The 23635-nt window shown below is 38.9% G+C and overlaps 1 protein-coding gene across 1 annotated transcript in view; it reads right to left on the reverse strand.

Annotated features, from left to right (window-relative positions):
* The window catches only part of LOC126334828 (L-xylulose reductase-like), a 59591-nt gene that overhangs the window by 31596 nt on the left and 4360 nt on the right, over positions 1–23635 (reverse strand). The window lies entirely within an intron of this gene.

Raw genomic sequence — 23635 nt, forward strand, 5'->3', positions numbered from 1 at the left:
GTGCGGAGCACCAGGTATGACAGGGTACTTTAACTTCACCTCCCGGCCTACATGAATATGCACTGTAGGGGGTGGGTGCTGTTGGATGGTTCTGCTGATGCATCTGGTCCCAGACTGTAAAAGTCAGGCCAGTCACAGCTGTCTGGCTCTGGTGGGGTTGCTGACTCAATATGAGGCATGTTTGAAGTTGACTGTGGGGTGGTGGGTGATGCTGGCCACGTCCAAGCAGATATTACCCACTCTATGGGGATTTTGATTGGCTTCCCCTGGAGGAGGGCATCCACTGTGTGTGCGTTGTTGCAGTACTTGGTACTGGCCAGTGTACAGTAGCTGCAGAGAATGACGTACCAGGTTTGTGCTAAGCGTGACATATAAACAACTATCGAGAGCCTTGTGTATGAAAACAGGGTGCGTGCCATGCTATGACATTGGAGTTGCACAAAGGGTCTCCACTTGCTTTCTGATTTGTTGCAAGAGATGGGATAGCTGCACCTCATTCAGGAATGGTGTGGGCATGAGAAATTCCGCTCAGGCTGCTTAATGGTTCCCCATACACTAACTCTGCTAAGCAACAGCCCACATCATTTTAAGGCTGTCTGTAAATCCAAGAAAATCAGCAACAATGCTTGAATCCAAAAGTCTTCATAACACATCAGGGTGACCTTTAAGGTGTGGTGTCACCTTTCTACCAAGCCACAAAGTCTTGATAATTGCTGGAACTGTGTGGACTGAAAATAGCATCCCTGGTAAGTGGTAACAGAAAATGGACATCCAAAATGGACCACCCAAGTTTCCATGAAGGCTCATGTGATGGTCTCCACAGAAATGTCTCTGATCAGAATGGCCTCTGCCCAATTTGTGCAATGATCCACTGTTGTAAGCAAATACCTATAACTGAAATTAATATCTTCTGGGTTATTAGGCTGCGTCATATTTCTTCTAAAATGATTGATGTTTCAACCCCTCTTTTGGGATCTTCCTCAGGATCTTCTGGTGTCCACTACTGCTAGAACACTGATGCAGTCTAATAACCCAGAAGATTTTCATTTCAGTGACAATGGCCATAAAAGCCTGCAGACTTACATAAATATCTATAACCTTTGGAATGAGGGAAGGGTCCCACCAAATCAATGTGGACATGCTTGAAATGCGCAGTAGAAGCCAGTAACTGGGTTGCTGGAGCATGCACATGGTTTCCTATATTGCTGAATTGGTGCTGAAAGCAGGTGCAAGCCCATTCCCCTGTATCTTTCTTGATTGATGGCCACACAAAAAGGTCCATCACCAACCTCACCAACATATTAGTTCCTTAGTGCTGCAGGTTGTGGATGCCATTGAATACTTTTTGTCAGAATTGGGGAGTAATGTATGGGCATGGTCTGGTATTAGAAATGTTGATCTTCTCTTAGAAGAGCAGCAGGGTGCATCCATAAGTTGGAAACACAGGCCATTAGAAGAGGCTGTCAACAAAGACTGCAGCTGTGCATCTCAATTTTGAGGCCTTGCAAAGTTCAGAATAGTCCAGCATTGGATTTATCCTGGTCATGTGTGAAAAACAGACTGCCACAATATTGTCAGCTCCCATGAATATGGTGCACATCTGTAGAAAATTGGCATATGTGCTCGATTTTATGAGCCTGATGAGAAGAACATGAATCACCAATTTTGTGGAAACCTGACATTATGGGTTTGTGGTTGGTGAGTACTGTGGCAGGTCTGCCCTCAATGAAGGGGTAGAAATGCTTGACACCCATGTACATCATGAGGAGTTCCCTGTCATATGCACTCCAGTGAGTTTGGTCATGGTAACTTTTGAGAGAAAAAATCTAGTAGTTGCCAATGTCCGTTCACCTTCTGATGGAGTGCCACACCTATTTCAAACTGGCTTGTATCAACTACTAAGGCTAGATGAGCTCCTGGTGTGGAGTGTGTGAGAGCCACTGCATAATGCAGGCTATTTTGTGGCAGCATGAAGGACAACTCCATCTCAGTCATCCATGGAGCAGCCATTTGCCATTTGTACGTCTATCCAAAGTGTTGTTTAGCAGTGTCTGAATGGTGAACATTGTGAGGAGGTGGCACTGATAAAAGTTTATCATTCCTAGGAATTGCATGAGTTCCAAATAATTTTGAGGCCAAAGGAGGGTACACAAAAATTCACATCTCTCTGAGGGTGGGAAAATGCTTTAAGCTAACACACTGTAACTTAGGTAAGTCACCACTGGTTCCCCCAGACATACACTTGTCCACGTTAAGTGCTACTCTGTGATCACTGAGGCTGTTTCAGATCTCCTTCACATGCTTATCATGGTCCTCAGCATTTTCAGAGAATACCAAAATATTGTCTAGGTAGGAAAAACAATAAGATAAACCTCTTAGTACTTTGTGCAAAAACCTCTGCCATGTTTAGCAACATTTTTTGCCCAAATGGCAGTACTAAGAATTCAAATAACCAAGATGGGGTTTTCACGGCCATTTTAGGTATGTCTGGTTTTGCCCCAGGGAATCTGGTTGTGAGCCTTAGGGCAATCCAACACGCTGAATGTGGTCGGCCCAGCCAATGAATGAGTAAAGTCTTGTTTGTGTGGCATGAGGTATCTGTCCATCACAGTTTGGGTGTTCAGTGCTCCATACTCACCAAGTCATCACATGGCTGCCACAAACTGTCTTTCTCACCATTGAGTTATAGCAGAGAGGACCACAGATTGTCAGTTGGTTAGATGATTTCTTCTTGTAACATCTCATTGAAACATTGAACACGTCCTTCGTTTCACATAGGCGATCAGCTGGAAGTCTGCTAACATGGGAAGAGACCAATGGGCTGGTGTTGTCCAAAGGTGGTGTGCAGTCTTGTGGCTAACCGTGCACCTTCTTGTTTTGTGACATGGTGGCTCAGGTGCTGCTACTGTAGGGAAAGTGGTGATGGGCTATTGCTGCACCATCATCCGTTTTACGATCATTTGAGCCAGCTTCAGGTCAGACTAGTTCTTCAGCACAGTAGTCTTTATCCTGCCATTTTCTGATTGTAAATTGTTGGACATGATATTTTTGCACCACTATCCTTCACCGAACTATGGGTGATCACTTGCAAATTGTGGTGATAATGCTCCCACCTGCTTCTGTCATCCTTGAATGTAGGCTTACTAAGGTTAGCCACCCTCATGCAGGTGTGATGTATTAGCTGTCCCTGTATTCCACTGATAATGTGGCCAATGGCAGAATGGATGAGGTATGTGTTTTGTGATTCCACAGTCAATGTGTGTTTTGTCAAGAAATCAATGCCCAGTGTAGGTTGATCAATATTGACCAGCGCAAAGGTCCAGTTGCATTTCTCTGCAAGTCCAATGTCAATCGCCAGTGTTTCCTGTCCATATGTTTGAATGGCCAATTCATTGGCCATTTTCACATGAATCTCATCTATGCATCTGTCTGCAGGGAAGAAATTAACAGATAGGTTGCTGACATCTGACCTGATGTCAACCAAAAACATGTGCCCCATAGAGTGATCAGTGATGAACAACCTTCATGAAGCTGTGTATCTGACAGCTTTTGAAGTTGATCTGCATGATTTAGGCTTGCACTGGAATGGAAGTGTCTTGCTGTGCTGTGAGTTTAAGTGCAGGTGGTGGTCAGCATGGTTATCTGCACCTAAGGTAGGCAGTGATGGACATTCGGTTGTGAAAACGGTGTCCTGCACTTCGTAGCTTTCAAACCGAAATGCTTTTGGAACCACCAATAACCAGTTTCATTATTTACGAGTCATGCAGCCAAAATTGTATGGCACAATTGTATGTGTGTGTGCATCCTCTTTCCCAATGTCACATTGTTGTAAGCACTGCAGCTGAGCCATCAGCTGATTGTGAGAGCGTGGAGGGATTGGAGATCTTTGTTCACATCTGGTGGCCATCAGGCAGCCATGGTAGAGCAGCTGCATCAGCCGAATTTGGCCTTGCTGCAGGGGATTCATTAGCCATGGTGGTTGCAGCAGTGGCATGTGAGTTGAACAGGGTGCCCACTGACACAGCTCACTAAATGGCCAACTCTTGTGTGTTAATTTAAACGCGCCTGTGGAGGTAACTATTGTCACCAAATGTGTGAAAGTAAGGTGTCTGACCACATGAAAAGGGCCACCATAGCATGTAAGTGCCTCCTGAAATCTGAAGGCAACCTGCCAACACACTTTTTACGGGTACAGTCTTAGTCGCTGATATAAATGTTTTGTGCAGCAAGAGATTAATGCCATCTTGAGTGTGGAGGCAGGTGTAAAATGATGTCCGACACCACCAATGAAGCATATCGGTCATGGTTGCAGGTCAACAAGATGAACTGTTCGAAATCATCTACTATTTGTTGCTGCATGAAAATGTTCTCCATAATCACAAACCACATGTCTGGGTGTTTGGGCACAAACAGCCAGGCCCAAATTTGCCATTTTGAAATGGGTGGACCATGAGCACTGGTGAGAGAAAAGTGGGTAGCTTGTGGAAGCAGCACCAGTGAAATAACAGAAAAGAGAACATGTTCCCATTTGACTTGATTCCACTGTGTGTTGTAGGTTTGTTGTGTGAGGCAATATCTTGTGACAGTGTCATGGGAAATGAAGGCATTACCAGCACAGTAGAAATTGTAATGCCTTGGATAAATTTGGTTTGGGACATAGGATCCCATGATGCCATGAACGGGGGAGTCTGTTGTATCATGTTGAGTTCCTTCTTGATGTTTTGGAAGTCACCATCAATGTTGTGGAGGAAGTTTTGCTGGTACAGGATGATGTTGAATATATGTAAAGAAAATTTTGTCCACTGCAACGCCGCTGTAGTTTAGGAGTCATCGCTTATGTAGTGGAACTCACACTACATAAAAAAATGTGTACACATATTTGTGCTAATATCAACTTAACTTTATTACACAGCATAATAGGACAACGAATTACATCAAGTGGGAAAAAACAACTTTTCAAAATTAGTCCAAAGAAACTGGCCCCAAAGATAATGGACATGGTGTCCTGTCGACTAATGACAGTCGCTCCCACCTATATACTGCATCGAATGTTACACTTACTATTTCACAACTTATTGATTACTGTCCAAAGGTGTCTGTGTTCTGATGTACTGATATCTAAAAAATTAAATACATTTATTGCTGATTGTGCTCATTATCAGTTCAATTAGCATGTTTACTTTCTTAGAAACTAGTCTCCATTGTCTGTTTTCTTGGTATTTTTTGTTTATGCGCATCCTTACTCTTCTTTTTTCCACCTTGAGTATTATGCCTACTTTTGCAGTGTTATTTGTTTTGAAAATGCTTTCACTTCCATATATTACATGATCAGAAATGGAAATTGTTGCACCATGAAATCCTGTTGGTTAAAATTTCATCCTTAAGTGAGCTTAATTTTGGTATAGGAAAGGGCCATCCCAAGTAGAACAGTGTGAGAACATGATGGCTATTGGATGTGTCTAACATTACTAGAACTTTTCAGATGTAGATTACAACAGAACACACCCAGAAGATGTCTACTTTCAACTTATTGCCATATTTCATGCTTTGAGAAAGGTTGAATCACTGGTATGGAAGATACTGGCACATGCTACTAACACATTGCACAGACTGTTGACTGTAGTGCAGTGAGTGCAGAACTGATGATGATGAGGTGGAACCAAGACAGCAATGTGACAAAAATAATAGGCAAGGGTCCTTCCAAGAAGACTACATCACGAGAAGATCTTTGGATTGTTCAGTGTAATGTCATGAATAGACAGATGAGAACAGCTGAAATCCAGGCCCACATTACAGGTAGCTTGTTATAGTTATGTAGGATGTTGTTATGTCATAGAACTGTCCGACTGAGTTTGACTAATAGATGAATGACAGCTGCTGAAGTATGGGCTGAGGTATCACAAACCATCAGAAGCAGATTACTGGATGATGCCATGCATCATTTACCACTGTCACTATACGACAAACAACAGACTTGAATGCTGTAGATCTAGAGTGAACTGAGACAGTGAGTGGCATTGTGTGGTTTTCAGTGATGAGTCTTGCTTCTGTTTGTGTTGTTAGATTAGTAAAAATGTGTCACTGATTTACCTGGTGAAAGGTTGCAGAAGGCATCTGTTCTCAAGACACACACATTTAAAACTTATAGAATCATGGTATGAGAAGTTTTTGCATATGGCAACAGGACTGGTTTGATAGGTTATGTAGCATGAATAGTAAATCCTGTTGCTGTGTCTGTCGTGGTCAGCATATTCCAGTAATATAATGCAGGACCTCACACTGGAGTTCACACCACAAACACCTTGAGGATCATATAGATCTCTGACTGTTCTGGCTAATGTTCAGGGATTTTTTTTCTGTTATCCACATTTTTCACAGAGCCATGTGTTGGGAGATCTGATGAGTATCACTGGTATATTTCCAAATTTCTGCAAAAAAAAAAACTTGGTCTCATTCACAGGCAATGTGATTTTTCAACTCGTAAGTGGTGGTTCAACCTCTTAAGTTGCTGGAAAGTTTACTTCTTGTTGTTTGGTCTTTATTGGGGTGTTCAAATTAATATTCAAAATTATTCTGGGTTCTTCATTATTCAGAAGTTTATTTAACATTTTTGCCATGATTTTGGCATTTTTCTTGTCATTATGTGTGTAATTTTGATCCTCACTTTTCACCATTAACATAGATAAGTTTCATTTTAGTAGTTAGCTTCCTAAGGTTTTGTAATAGTATATGGCACTGACTTTCAGATAGCACTCTTCCATTTAGTTGATCAGACCATTTTGGTATTCCCTCTTGACCCAACTGGTAATTTGGGTGAATTGTTTCTGATGTTTTTTGAGGTTGACTACTATTTCTTTTGTTTTGTGGTTTTGAAATTTTCACCATGCTTAATGTCTTTGTTCATGATTTTTTCATATTGTGTAGTCCAACGGTGACATACAGGGTGTCCATAATCAAAGTTACAGTTTAAAAACCATATAGGAAGAGAACTGTGCTTAGAATGAGGTCAACTTTGAACAGCGTATTATTGCAACAAGAGGAAACATCATGGAACAAACAAATTTAATGAAAATTTTACCAGTAGATGGCACTGTAAGTCCATTAACATAAATGGGGTTTGCTTCATATGACAGATGAATCACAGTACAATGCCTATGGTTCGAGTTTCACATTATACCATCCATACTGTTCAATGTACATAACTACACAAGTTCAGCAGTGACACTGTTAGTTAGGTAAGCCCATCCACCACAGCAAGGTCATACCACAATGATGGAAAAAATCAGTTTTCAATTGTACAGAGGCTAAAAACCATATAAAAGCAAAATTACATTGCTTTTTAATTATCCTGGAGACAAAAACTGCATGGAAAGCAAAATGACATAAGATTTTATGACATAAGTTTTTAACTGTCCTGGGGCCAAAAACTGGATAAGAAGCAAAATGACATTGGTTCTAATTATCATGAGAGGTAACCCCATACCCAGAAGTCAACACAGATTAAGATCAGGTGACATGGATAGCCAGGCTGTAGGCTGATAATTCTAGCATTTCGAAAGTACCTCTGCAGCAGCCATGTCACTGGCTCTGCAATGTGTGAAAGAGAGCCATCTTGCATAAAAACGTTTCTACCCACACGTCCACAGTGCCGGAGGGTTGGAATGATATTGGTGTGCGAAAGTCTTTTATGGTGTTTACCAGTGTCAATATGAGTAATAGGACTCATTTCTTCAAAGGGTATTTTGAAAAAAAAGATGCCATCAACCCACATCACACAGTCATCATTGCAGAATGAAATGCTACAGATTGATGTGTCTGTGGATTTTGTTTCCCTTTTCTGCAATTCTGCATACTGACATGTCCTTGGGGATGGAAATGGGATTCATCTATACACAGAATGTTCCATGTCCATTCATTGTCCACTTACACGCAAGCAAGAAATTCCAGAGTGACCATTTACCTTGCAGGCAGGTCAGAAGGAAGCACCTCCCAAACATGGGTGACTTTGTATGGATAACACTACAGGATATTTAATAGGATTTTATGCACCACACTAACTGACTTGTCCAACATTTGGGCAATTTCTTGTGCACTGGATGTTTCCACACCACAACTCAATCCATCTTGCAATGCTGTGACAACATATTTACAGACTTTGGATCAACGGCTTTCCTCCTTCTGCCACAATTCACTTCAAAAGAACCTGCCTTTTATAACCATTTTCTCCAGACACCTAATGGATATCAAATCAGTGCCTTTTTTCATATTCTTAAGTGTCCAGGACTTCTGCAGGGCTATTGGTACATAGTCACTGTTTTGTAAAAGAGCTTTACCAGCAGAACTTGATCCTTCATAGAACCAGTAGTGTTGGGAATCTTAGACACAAACTGAGGAATAGCCATGTGCAGTGCATCTGTTGTGTTCCATGACATTTCCCCCTGGGTCAGTATCATAATGCTCAAATTTGATGTCATTCTGAGCAGAGGTTCTCTTTTTACATCATTTTAAAATGGGAACTTTAATTTTGAACACTGTGTGGTGTATTACTTTACGATGCCACAATTAGGATAACAGCTATTCCAGATTGTAGTTTCTTACAGCTATTTCTGAGCTGAAACTGATTTAATCAACAAAAATATAAGACACTCAGTAGTTTGAACTAATTTGTCTCATTTTCACACAATGCACTTTCACAAGGATATCTGCCCAGTATGGCACCTAGAAAGACAATATTAAACTGACAACTAACAACAAAAGCTAGATCATTAGATATATAAAGTGAAATTTGCAGATGTCTTGGTAGTGAGAACACAGCGTGTTATCGTAGACAGAGAGACATGGAGACATATAGAAGTAACTTCAGGTGTGCCGACATATGCTCAGACCTTTGCTGCTCATGTTGTATGCTAAATGTTTGACAGACAATATTAACAATAACCTGAAGTTTTTTGTAGATGATGCCATTATCTTTAATGAGCTACTGTTTGGAAAAAAACTGTACCAATATTCAGACAGATCTTGATAACATTTCAAAGTGCCACAAGATTCGAAACTTGCTATAAATACTCAGAAATGCAAAATTGTGCACTTAACGAAATGAAATGAAAAATATATAGTGTCCTGTGAATATAATATGAGTGTGTCACCACTGGAATCAATCATCTCTTACGTGGATATAAGAAATTGTAGGGACCTGAAATGGGGTGATCACATAGGCTCAGTTGTAGGTAGAGCAGGAGCAGGGTTGAGTTCATTGGAGGGATACTGGCAAAACAGTAGTAGTCAATTAAGAAGATTGATTACGAAACAGTCATTGAATCTATACTGCAATGTTAATCAAGTGTGTGTAACCCATACCAAATAAACTAATAAATAAAATAAATGTCGTGTGACTAGGGCCTCCTGTCAGGTAGACCATTCGCCAGGTACAAGTCTTTCCATTTGATGCTACTTCGGCAATTTGCACATTGATGGGGATGAAAAGATGATGATTAGGTCAACACAACACCCAGCCCCTAAGCAGAGAAAATCTTCAACCCAGCCGGGAATAGAACCCAGGCCCAGGCCCAGGCTGACCACCCAGCTATTGGGGGCGGATGATAAACTAATAGGAGAAATTGAAAGTATTTTGCTAATAGTAAGGCTTCACGGAAGTGTTGAAAACCTTGAATTGGAAGATGTGTGAAGATAGGTGCAAACTATTCCATGCAAGCCTACAATACAAAGACTCAAAAACCAGCTTTAAGTGAGGAACATAGAAACATAGTGCAATCCCTTATATGTTGCTTGGATATCAATCACAAATAGCAGAACAGACTAATTACAGAGTGCATAGAAGCATTTAATCATTCTTTCCACACTCTACACATGTTGTCTGGAAGAAGTCCTAAGGAATATAATGGGAAGTATTCTCTTTCACGCAATTTGTAGTGGTTTATTGAGTGAAGATGTAAACATAAATATTTTATTCTGTCAGAATATACTTCAACTAATTGGAAGTGAAGAAACAATGTGCAACAATGTGTCTCAGTTTCTCTGTGATATAAGGAAATTAATGGAGCACTTAAAAATAATGAAAAGGCATTATTTTCAGAATATAGCCTGGGAAGACAAACATGGCACACATGGAGTAAATGAAAATATAACATTTTTTGCTGTGAGATGACAGGTTATTACAAAACAGTTGTCCTAAGAAATTATAGATTAGTTATTTCCAAAGACTGGTTACAAACAGCATCAGAACATAATATAAAATACAGAAGAGACTACACTTAACATACAGAAACACTAAATGTTATGCGTTAAATGTCAACACAAGTTCTGCCCTAAAATTTTAAGCAAAGTAAACAAAATATGAAAGTGTGTAGTATTTAAAGAGAAATTTTTAAAAAAAAAATATTTTGGGTATAGTAAAAATGAGGCTTCTATAGCAAATTATGAAAATAAGGATACTGCTTCTATGAGTGTGAACAGTTCCTCAGAGCAACCTTTTATTAAAAGCATTAACTCACCCTCTGCCCCCTACTCTCTTTACCCTCCATCCATCCGTGCCCTCCCCCCCCCCCCCCCCCCCTAAAAAAAATTGTGTCCAAGTAGTTTTAAAATGGACGTATTCATAGTAATAATTTCCCAGGCTGATTTAAATATCTATTGTCAATCCTTTCCCAAAAATGTGACCAGTTAATATTGTTCACAAGGTCACTGATATACAACATGAATAGTAAGGTTTGCAACACACTTCCCTGGGGCACACCTAAAGCTACTTCACACCTGTCAATGCCTCTCCATCAAAGGTAACGTGCTTCCTCCCTACCAAAACATCCTCAATCCAGTCACAAAATTCACTTGATACCCCACATGATTGTACTTTCAGCAGTAAGTGTAGATATGGTACTAAGTCAAATGATTTTCAGAACTCAAAAAATACTGCATCTACCTGGCTGCCTTGATCCAAAGCTTTCATTGTGTCATTTGACAAAAGTGTGAGTTGGGTCTCGCATGATTGATGTTTTCGGAATCCTTGATGGTTGGCATAGAGGGGGTCATTCTGTTTGCGAGACCTCATTATATTTGAACTCAGAATATGATGCAAGATTCTACAACAAATCAGTGTCAAGGATGCTGTACAGTAGTTTTGTGGTTGACTTCTACTATACTTCTTGTACACAAGTGTGACCTGTGCTTTATTCCAACTACTGGGAACAGTTTTCTGTTTGCTGATCTGCAATAGATTGTTTATATAGTCAAAAGAGGGGCTAATTCAGTGACAAATTCAGTATATAATGTTATAGGGATTTCAGAGTTTTTGAGATTTGTTGAATTTTAATGATTTCAGCTGTTTCTCAACACCACTGACACTAACAGTTATTTCACCTATATTTTCAGTGGTGCAAGGGTTAAATTGGGGAAATTCACATGTGTTTTCGCTTGTGAAGGTATATTTGTAAATGAAGTTGCTTTGCTACACTCAGTTTCAGTCCTGTTACATTCACGACTGACTGGACACTAATTTTGGTGCCACTAACAGTCTGAAAATACGTCCAGCATTACTTTGGGTTTTGTGAAAGATCATTGAAGGCTTCACATATTGCTCTCTTGAGAGCCAACTGCATTTCATTCAGCATCTCTCTCTATCTGTAGTACTATGCTTTGTTTTACACCAATCATGCAGTACTCTCCGTTTCATTAGAAATTTCTGTACAGAGACTGTATACCACTGAAGGTCCCTCCCACTATGAACTGTTCTTTTGGGTGCATGGTCAACTGTTCTTTTGAAATTGAGCCATAGTTTCTCTACATGCTCCTGTCATATCCCAAATTTCTCACTGGGATATGACACTACTGTTTTCTTTTTTATCTAGTTTGCTGAACATAAATGTCTTTCTACTTGTTTTACTTTTCCTTTTCACTTTGATAATCATTGTTGCACATTTGTGTCATGGTCACTGATATCAGTTTCAATGGGACATGCTCAGATCTATTTGTAGATCCAATATACACTGAAGCACCACAGAAACTGGTATAGGCATGCATACTCAAATACAGAAATACATAAATAGGCAGAACATGGTGCTGCAATCAGCAACTATTATATAAGCAAAAGTGTTTGGCATGGTTGTTAGATTGGTTACTGCTGCTACAAAGGCAGGTTATCAAGATTTAAGTGAGTTTGAATGTGGTGTTATGTTGGCGCATGAGTAATGGGACACAGCATCTCCAAGGTAACGATGAAGTGGGGATATTCCCGTATGACCATTTCACTTGTATAGTACGAATATCAATAATCCGGTAAAACATCAAATCTCCAACATCACTGTGGTCAGAAAAAGATCCTGCAAGAATGGGATCAACAATGACTGAAGAGCAACAGATGACAGAAGAGCAACCTTTCCACAAATTGCTGCAGATTTCATTGCTGGACCAACGACAAGTATCAGTGTGCCAACCATTGAATGAAACATCATCATTATGGGCTTTCAAAGCCAATGACCCACTCATGTACCCTTGATGTCTGTGTGACACAAAGCTTTACGCTTTGCCTAGGCCCTTCAACACAAATGTTAGACTGTTGATGCTTAAATATGTTGCCTGGTTGTACGAGTGTCGTTTCAAATTGTATCGAATGGATGGATGTGTATGGTATGCAGACAGCCATAAGATTCCATGGACCCTGCATGTCAGCAGGGGACTGTTCAAGCTGGTGGATTCTATGTAATGGTGTGGGGCATGTGCAGTTGGAGTGATATGGGAACCTCTGATGTGTCTAGATATTAATCTGACAGGTTGCAGGAACATAAGCATCCTGTCTCATCACCTGCATCCATTCATGCCCAATGTGCATTCCAACAGACATGCAGCATTCCATTATATCAGCTGGACAATGCAACACCCACACATCCAGAACTGCAACAGAGTGGCTCCAGGAACACCTACCCAGACATGAACATTATTTAGCATATCTGGGCTATCTTGCAACATGCTGTTCAGAAGATATCTCCACCTCCTCATAGTCTTAAGGATTTATGGACAGCCGTGCAGGATTTATGGTTTCAGCTCCCTCCAGCATTACTCCAGACATTAGCCAAGTCCATGCCACAGCTCTTCAATGTATTTCGATCACAGGTGGGTTCTGAACTATCTGCTCTAGTTCGTTTTTGGAGAAGACATTTAGTAATGTTTGACTGGATGTATTGTTATGCCCACCACTAACATAACTGTAATTTTCCCCAGTTGATTGTTGGATGGGTAAAGTGTCCACCAATTATTATAGTATGATTGAGGAACTTATGTACAAGTGATTGGAGGTTTTCTCTGAAGTTTTTGATTACATTTGGAGGTGAGTCTGTTGGGCAGTAGAAGGATCCAATTACCATTTTATGCCCACCCCTGATATTGAGTCTGGCCTAAACAATGTTGTATGCAGTTTCAACTCCTGTCTTGTTTGATTTGAGTCTCTTGTCTGCTGTGACAAATAAAACACCTCTAACCTCACATTAGTCTGTAATTTAAATACACAACTAAATTTTTCCCAAAAATCTCACTGCTATCAATTTCAGGATTCAGTCAGCTTCCGACTTTTCTGAAACCAATCTTTATCACTTACAAGACCTTTGATATACTCTGGTAAGTTATTGAATATATGAGTACCCATGTATTTGACTCCTTTTTGTACTAATGTTAAGGTTTTATAGGCCTTATACAGATTGTTTTTGGTTCTGGTATTATAATCCTGTTTTTCACCATTTTGTGTAAAATGGAGACATGTTGGAAAATGATAAAGGACATCAATAAGTATATGTACTGATTAGATTAGATTAGATTAGTACTTGTTCCATAGATCATGAATAAGACACTTCGTAATGATGCGGAACATCTCAGGTTAATAAAAGGTGTCTATACAAGATATTACATTACACAAAATATTACATGACACTTTTTGTGGGTGGGGGGGAAATTACCCACTTACTATATCCAAAACTTCATCTAATGAGTAGAAGGAGTTACCATTCAGAAATTCTTTTAATTTCCTTTCAAATGCTATATGGCTATCTGTCAGCCATTTGATGCTATTAGGTAAGTGACCAAAGACTTTTGTGGCAGCGTAATTTACCCTCTTCTCAGCCAAAGTTAGATTTAACCTTGAATAGTGAAGATCATTCTTTCTCCTAGTGTTGTAGCCATGTACACTGCTATTACTTTTGAATTCATTCAGATTCTTAATAACAAATTTCATAAGTGAATATATATATTGGGAGGCTACAGTGAAGATCCCTAGCTCTTTGAATAAGTGTCTGCAGGATGATCTTGAATGAGCTCCAGCAATTATTCTGATTACACACTTTTGTGCAATGAACTCTCTTTCACTCAATGATGAGTTACCCCAGAATATGATGCCATACAAAAGCAAAGAATGAAAATAGGCATGGTAAGCTAATTTACTGAGATGTATATTGCCAAAATTTTGCAATGATCGTAATAGCATAAATAGCTGAACTCAAACGTTACAGCAGATCTTCAGCGAGTTTTTTCCAGTTCAACACCTCATCAATGCATACACCTAGAAATTTTGAATACTCTACCTTAGCCACCAATTTCTGATCGAAGTCTGTATTTATTAATGGTGTCATTCCATTTACTGTGCGGAACTGTATATACTGTGTTTTGTCAATGTTTAATTAGAGCCCATTTGCAGAGAACCACTTAATGATTTTCTGAAAAACATGATTTACAATTTCGTCAGTTAATTCTTGTCTGTTGAGTGTGATAGCTATACTTGTATCATCAGCAAAAAGTACCAGCTTTACATCTTCACGAACATTGAATGGCAAATCATTAATATATATTAAGAACACCAGAGGACCCAAGACTGAACCTTGTGGCATCCCATTCTTGATTGTTCCCCAGTTTGAGAAATCACCAGTTTTTTTCATATTATGTGAACTGCTTGTTTCAACTTCCTGTACTCTTTCAGTTAGGTATGACTTAAACCATTTGAGCACTGTCCCATTTGTACCACAGTACTTGAGCTTATCTAGGAGTTTTCCATGATTTTCACAATCAAAAGCCTTTGAGAGATCACAAAAAATCCTAACGGGTGACTTCCAGTTACTCAGAGCATTTAATATTTCATTAGTGAAAGTAGATATAGCATTTGCCATTGAGAAACATTTCTGGGAACCAAACTGACATTTTGTTAAAACTTTATTTTTGCAAAGGTGTGAAGCTCTTTTACAATGCATTACTTTTCCAAGAATTTTGGATAAAGCAGTCAGAAGAGAGATTGGGTGGTAGTTGTTGAAATCAGATGTATCCCCTTTTTATGCAGTGGTTTAACAAAGGCATACTTCAGTCTATCTGGGAAAATACCCTGCTTCAGAGAGCTATTGCATATGTGAATAAGAATCCCACTTATCTCTTGGGAACAAGCTTTCATTATCCTGCTGGAAATGCCATCAATTCCATGTGAGCTTTTATTCTAGAGAGAGTTTATTATCTTCCTAATTTCAGAAGGAGAGGTGGGTGGAATTCAATTGTATCAAATTGTGAGGGTAAGGCCTCTTCCATTAACTGCCTTGCTTCTTCTAATGAACATTTAGATCCTATTTTCTCTACAACATTTAAAAAATGATTATTCAAAATGTTTTTGACTTCCAGCTTGTTGTTTGTCAAGTTTCCATTCGCTTTGATGGTAATGCTGTCATCCTGTACTCTTGGTTGCTCTGTCTCCCTTGTGATAATATACCAATTTTTTTTTGATTTTGTTATCAGAGGTATTAATCTCAGACATGATGCACATGCTTCTGGACTTTTTAATAACATTTCTTAATGTAGCACAGTAGTTTTTATAATATTTGGCTGTTTCTGGGTCATTACTCTTTCTTGTTATTAGATACAGTTCCCTTTTGTGGTTACAAGATATTTTTATTCCTTTAGTAAGCCAATATTTTTTGCATGATTTCTTAGAATTAGATTGAACTTCTTTCTTGGGCAAACAATTTTCAAATTCTCTTACAAGCATATCATGAAATAAATTATATTTTAAATTAGCATCGGGTTCCTTGTACACCTCATCACTGCTGAAGATTTTCCCTGAAATTTCTAATTGTTGAGTCATTAATTGAACGCACAACTTTGGAAGTAGTAGTTAGAATACCAGGTTTCTTAAAGACGTCTCTGCATGATAATTTAGGACTGTCACCACGTATAATTCAAATCACTTGTTTCTGAATTTTGAAAATGTTCCCTTTGTGAGAGGAGTTTCCCCAACTCATCAGTGAATGGAAGTAGGCCAAATAAGCTAACTTCTTCATTTTTAAATCACCTGTTTCTGCTGTCATGTATACTGAAAATGTAGCTGAACTCAGGTGTTTCAGTAAGTCTAAAATGAGAGTTTTCCAATTTAGGTAGCCCTAAAAAATTTGACACTGTCTACAGCTTTAATTTCTTTCATCTACATCTACATCTACATCTACATGACTACTCTGCAATTCACATTTAAGTGCTTGGCAGAGGGTTCATCGAACCACAATTATACTATCTCTCTACTATTCCACTCCCGAACAGCGAGCAGGAAAAATGAACACCTAAACCTTTCTGTTCGAGCTCTGATTTCTCTTATTTTATTTTGATGATCATTCCTACCTATGTAGTTTGGGCTCAACAAAATATTTTCGCATTCGGAAGAGAAAGTTGGTGACTGAAATTTCATAAAAAGGTCTCGCCGCGACAAAAAACGTCTATGCTGTAATGACTTCCATCCCAACTCATGTATCATATCTGCCACACTCTCTCCCCTATTACGTGATAATACAAAACGAGCTGCCCTTTTTTGCACCCTTTCGATGTCCTCCGTCAATCCCACCTGGTAAGGATCCCACACCGCGCAGCAATATTCTAACAGAGGACGAACGAGTGTAGTGTAAGCTGTCTCTTTAGTGGACTTGTTGCATCTTCTAAGTGTCCTGCCAATGAAACGCAACCTTTGGCTCACCTTCCCGACAATATTATCTATGTGGTCCTTCCAACTGAAGTTGTTCATAATTTTAACACCCAGGTACTTAGTTGAATTGACAGACTTGAGAATTGTACTATTTATCAAGTAATCGAATTCCAACGGATTTCTTTTGGAACTCATGTGGATCATCTCACACTTTTCGTTATTTAGCGTCAACTGCCACCTGACACACCATACAGCAATCTTTTCTAAATCGCTTTGCAACTGATACTGGTCTTCGGATGACCTTACTAGACGGTAAATTACAGCATCATCTGTGAACAACCTAAGAGAACTGCTCAGATTGTCACCCAGGTCATTTATATAGATCAGGAACAGTAGAGGTCCCAGGACGCTTCCCTGGGGAACACTTGATATCACTTCAGTTTTACTCGATGATTTGCCATCTATTACTACAAACTGCGACCTTCCTGATAGGAAATCACGAATCCAGTCGCACAACTGAGATTATACCCCATGGCCCTGCAGCTTGATTAGAAGTCGCTTATGAGGAACGGTGTTAAAAGCTTTCCGGAAATCTAGAAATATGGAATCAACTTGAGATCCCCTGTCGATAGCGGCCATTACTTCATGCGAATAAAGAGCTAGCTGCGTTGCACAAGAGCGATGTTTTCTGAAGCCATGTTGATTACGTGTCAATAGATCGTTCCCTTCGAGGTGATTCATAATGTTTGAATACAGTATATGCTCCAAAACCCTACTGCAAACCGACGTCAATGATATAGGTCTGTAGTTAAATGGATTACTCCTACTACCCTTCTTGAACACTGGTGCGACCTGCGCAATTTTCCAATCTGTAGGTACAGATCTGTCGGTGAGCGAGCGGTTGTATATGAGTGCTAAGTAGGGAGCTACATTATACTTATAGGGTCAGGTATTCTTTGTGAGGTACTAAACTGTGTGTACTGGGTCTTGTCAAAATTCAGTGACAATCCATTTGCTGTGAACCACCCATTGATATTTCATTAGCTAATTGCTCAGCGAGATTAAGGGTACTGTTTTTTATACCAATACTTGTATCATCTGCAAATAAGACAAAATTTGCATTTTGTGATACTGCATATGGAAGGCCATTAACATATAGTAGGAACAACAAGGGACCTAAAATAGAGCCCTGGGGCACCCCTAGTCTGATGGTTTCATATTTTGAATGACTATTGTTATGTGGTAAGCCTGATGCAGACACACACTGTTTTCTATTAAAAAGATAGGATATAGGATATTTTTGTATAAGGATCTCATGCTAAACACAATCAAAATCTTTAGCCAGATCTCAGAACATTCCAATTGGTAATAACTTTTGATTTATTGATTCTAATATATCATCTCTAAAAGTGAATATAGCTTGATCAACTGACAATCCTTTCTGAAAGACAAACTGATTGTGAATGAGAATATTTTTCTGTACTATGTGTTTATGAAGCCTATTGTACATAACCCTTTCAAAGACTTTTGAAAATATTGCCAATTATGAAATGGGCCAGAAGTTTTCCACTGATGATTAGTCTCCTTTTTTGCGTAATGGTTTGACAATAGCATATTTAAGTCTATCTGGAAAAGTACCACTGTGGAGAGATTCATTACATAAGTAACTCAGTATATCACAAAGTTCTGAGGAGCAACATCTAATTATGGTAGTGCTGATTTCATCATAATCACTGGAACATTTGTTTTTAAGAGAGATAATAATTTTAGAAATGTATTTTGGTGAGGCAGGATATAGTTGAATTATGTCAAACTTCTGCGGAAACACATTTTTTAAATATTTTAAGTTGTCTTCTGAGGAACTACACAAACCAAAGTTGCCTGTTCCTGAAAGTAAAAAGTGGTTGAAAGTGTCTGCAATTTTGGAGGTATCTCTAATCAACTCATTATTTACATTAACGTAATTTCCTCATTTGCCTGATTAGTTTTTCCTGTTTCACCTTTTACTATGTTCCTTATCGTTTTTATCTTGTAATTAGAGGCATTTATTTTCTTGAAAATAAACACATTTTGAGGTTCTGATTACTTTTTTTAGAATCTCATAATATAATTTGTAATGTGATTTAGCTCTGTAGTCATTGTTCTTCCTTGACATTAAGTACAGTCTTCTTTTTGTTTTATAAGATACTTTTATTCCATTTGTAATCCAAGGTTTTGGAACATTTAATCTACCAGTATTTGCTTTGATTACTCTCGTAGGGCAGCAGTTTTTAATGTAACCTATGACTGTATTAGAGAAATAGCTATATTTTTCATTTATCCTGGGTGATTTATGTACATCTTTCCAGTCTGTATTCCTCAAACAGCCTTTTTTTCTTCAATTCCTGTTTCATTTATTATTCGCATAGTTTCCCACTTCCTGTTATTAGTTGAATGAGACCCCACTATATTAAATGTAAAGAACTGGGATTCATGATCTGAAAGGCCATTAAATATTGGATTTATACTATGATTTGCTAGTGTGGTAGTATCTATGGAAACGTTATCAATAGCAGTGCTGCTGGTACCCATAACCCTGGCTGGAAACTGTACTAAGGGAATGAGATTATAAGAAGTGGTAAGAGATTCTAGTATGGATCTTGAGTGACTATTCTCCAAAAAATTTAAATTAAAGTCTCCATTTAGTATGAGTTCATTATTTTTAGAAGTTAAGAAATTTAATACTGCATCAAGCTGTTTAGCAAATAGCTTGAAATTACCAGCTGGAGCCCTGTATATTGTGACTATAATTATTTTTCTTTTGTGTGTTTCCACTTGTGTGTCACATGCTTCAAAGTCCTGATCACTACAGTATTTAAGAATGTCAATGTTTTTATAATTGTGACCCTTTCTAATGTAAGTGGCAACTCCTCCTTTCTCCATCTCTTTTCTACAATATTTTTAAGCTAAGGTATACCCATCCATGTTAAGCATTTCTATTTCACTACTTAAATTATGTTCAGGAATACAAATAATATCAACAGGATTTATAGACTGTAGCTCGTCCAGACAGATCAGAAATTCATTAATTTTGTTTTTTAAATGTTTGATTTATTGATGTAGCAAATTTACTGTTACTTTTTTTTTGTCTTCACAAGTATTATGCTTAACATTTTCAGATACATCTTGTTTCAATGTTCAATGTGTAGATAATGAGCTATACTTAATATTATGTGTGTTCACTGCTTTTCAGGAGTGCTTCAAACTTCGTCATTTTGTTGCAAATGCTTCTGCTGTCAACTACTAGGACTTTAATACTCTCACCTGTGGGGGTCACTCTTTTGGATCTTACACTTATATCTCCTACAGCTGTCACTTTCTCTACTGGATGGAGACACACTTATCTGAAAAAAGCCTTGTATGAACCCCACACACAGACAGCTACTTGGATAATTGCCTCTGATGTGCAGTGGATGTCTGACCCATTTAGGGGGGCCCTACAGTTCTCAATATTCTGATGCAAGTCCAGGAAGTCACAGCCTTGCTTGTCACAGAAGCTTTGATGTCTCTCAGTCCTTCCACTTGATCCAGAAACAGGGTGCCACAATCAGTGCTGGGAACAATGCTTCAAATGTGAGCTTCATTGAAACTCTGCAAGGCTGGTCTTCTCAGCCTTCTCTGCAAGTCACTGGAATGATCCAAATATGGCCTCAAAGTCCAGATGCCAGGCACTGTTCATTCCAGTGTGCACTACGATCTGCAGTTGGTTCCACACTCTGTCCTCAGTGGCTGCCAGAACAGCCTCTTCAACTTGAGGCTCCCAGGTATACACACTGAGTGCATCTGGTGTCCTTGCCTGCCCCTTGCTTCCAATTCCCTAAAGGGTACTGTCATTCACTGTACATTTGAAATGTCAACAATTAATAGCCTCTACCCTTTTGTGTTTGCTTCCTCATGATTTTTCCCTGAAACAGGTGAAGTGAGTGCCACTGGCTCAGTTTAAGTTTCAGTGAAAGACAGAACATTGAACTAATTAGTTTGGGGGTTGATATAACACCCTAAGCCCCATCTGGTCCCTGTCTACACTGTACAGGATGTGCAGGTTTCCTGTTTACACCCTACTCACAGTCAAGTGGATGAGTAATGACAGATCCTGTACTTCCAGTAGAAGAGACAGGATCCATACAAAAGGATAATACTAGAGGTACCTTTGTTGCCATCATTCCTCCAGCACATCAACTCACAGCCAATTCCAATTATTTTACAGTAGTCAGGGCGATTTCCATCTGCTTATAGATGCTGACCAACTCATTCCTTGCTGAAGAACAGCATTCGCAGTAGGGTTGCATTGTGGCTGGTGCAATGTATTAGAGGGCAGTGAACAAAGAACTGCAAACTGAACTTGCTAACTATCTTTTAATCTGTTGAGCTAAACAATTACTAATTCTCTGTAGGAATTGAAGCAGATACATGAAATGAGATTTTTATTAAGCCAACAGAGAAACCTTTGGTAAGAATCATTACTTTCTTAAAACATTTTAGGCTTAGTTGTAGTCTTTAACAAACTCGAGAAAAGTGTTAATATGGAATAAATGTAGATAATACACTGGAAAGCCAAAGAAACACGTATAGCTGCCTAATAACATGTATGGCTCCCGCAGGCAAGCAGAAGTACCACAACACAATGTAGCATGGACTCACCTAATGTCTCAAGTAGTACTGAAGGGAACTGACACCATGAATCCTGCAGGGCTGCCCATAAATCCATAAGAGTATCATGGGGTGGAGATCTCTTGTAAACAGCACGTTGCAAGGCACCCCAGATATGCTAAATAATGTTCATGTCTGGGTAGTTTGGCAGCCAGTGGAAGTGTTTAAATTCAAAAGAGTGTTGCTGGAGCCACTCTGTAGCAATTCTGGATGTGTGTGTGTTGCATTGTCCATGCTGCATGTCTGTCGGAATGCACAATGGACATGGAAGGATGCAGGTGATCAGAGAGGATGCTTATGTGCATGTCACCTGTCAGATTAATATCTAGACATATCAGGGGTCCCATATAACTGCAATTGCACATGCCCCACACCATTCCAGAGCCTCCACCTGCTTGAGCAGTCCCTTGCTGACATGCAGAGTCCATGGATTCTTGAGGCTGTCTCCATACCTTACATGTCCATCCACATGATACAATTCGATATGAGACTCGTCTAACCGGGCAACTTGTTTCCAGTATCAACTCTCCAATGTCCATGTTGAAGGCTCCAGGTGAGGCATAAGGCTTTGTGTCATGCAGTCATCAATGGTACATGAGTGGGCCTTTATCTCTGAAAAACCATATTGATGAGGTTTCATTGAATGTTTTGCATGCTGTAACTTGCTGATGGCCCAGAATTGAAATCTGCAGCAATTTGTGGAAGGGTTGCAAGTCTGTCACACTGGAAAATTATCTTCAGTCATCATTTATTCCTTTCTTGCAGAATATTTTTCTGGCCACAGTGATGTCAGAGATTTGATGTTTTACCAGATTCCTGATATTCACAGTACACTCGTGAAAATCCCCACTTCAACGCTACCTTGGAGATGTGTCTCATCACTCATGTATCGACTGTAACACCACATTCAAACTCACTTAAATCTTGATAACCTGCCATTGTAGCAGCAGTAACGAATCTAACAAATGTGCCAGATACTTGTTGTCTTATGCAGGCGTTGCCAATCACAACACCATATTCTGCCTGTTGCCATATCTCTGTATTTGAATACACATGCCTATACCAGTTTCTTTCACACTTCAGTGTGTATACTACTCCTGAAGTGAAAAATAAGTGTAACACTTTTTTTTTAGTTACAGTATCTGCTGCAGTAACTAAATCACATGCACACATTTACTACAGATTAGATTATATGTCGGACAGGAGTAACATCCAAAAATTCTCAAAATTTTATGTTTATTTGCTTGTATATAGACCAAAATTTGGGGTAATCTTTTTGTTGACTGTAACTGTGAATCAAAACTGGTGATTTGCTGCAAAACAAGTTATTCACAATATTCATACCAGTAACTTACGAAGATTTTAAAAAATATAGTTTTGCAAGCATCCAAAAATTCTAAAAAAAGTGTGGCTCATGTAATTATGTAGAGAAATTAGAGAATGGTTGTTTAGAACAAGGAGAGACCTGATGTACTCAAAAATTTTAAAAGTTCACAAATAAGTTCTAGTGTAAAATTGATGATAACAGTACAAGTTTTTCATGGCACTTGCAAATGTTCAAAATATCATTACATAAATGAGTATTGAGAAAATCAGTGAAAGTTTATGGAGAAGCAATCTGAATAGTAAAATATGTGAATCTATAATTTCAAATTGGCACACATATCTGTCACATGTGGTCTCCCGCAAAGGAAAATTCCGAAGGCGACTTTTACATATAAATAAACATGCCAGTTGCACAGTTTATTTTATTTATCTTGTTCTGTGACAACTTCCACAACACTGGCCAAAGATGAATTCTACAGTGTTAGTTTATCTCAGTTAAAGTTGTGAAAATGTATAGCAACAACAGAGCACATCTTCTGCCTGGAGCAACTAACAATTCAAGAGAACTTGTGGTCTCCTGTCATGATGTTTACCTAATATTGATGTGAAGAAATTGTAGGCTTTATCTGATGAAAGTGTAACAGTTTTCAGAAACATTACAAAGGCAATCAATGACTGTGT

Source organism: Schistocerca gregaria, chromosome 2 (genome assembly GCF_023897955.1).
Source record: "Schistocerca gregaria isolate iqSchGreg1 chromosome 2, iqSchGreg1.2, whole genome shotgun sequence".
NCBI classification, from domain to species: domain Eukaryota; kingdom Metazoa; phylum Arthropoda; class Insecta; order Orthoptera; family Acrididae; genus Schistocerca; species Schistocerca gregaria.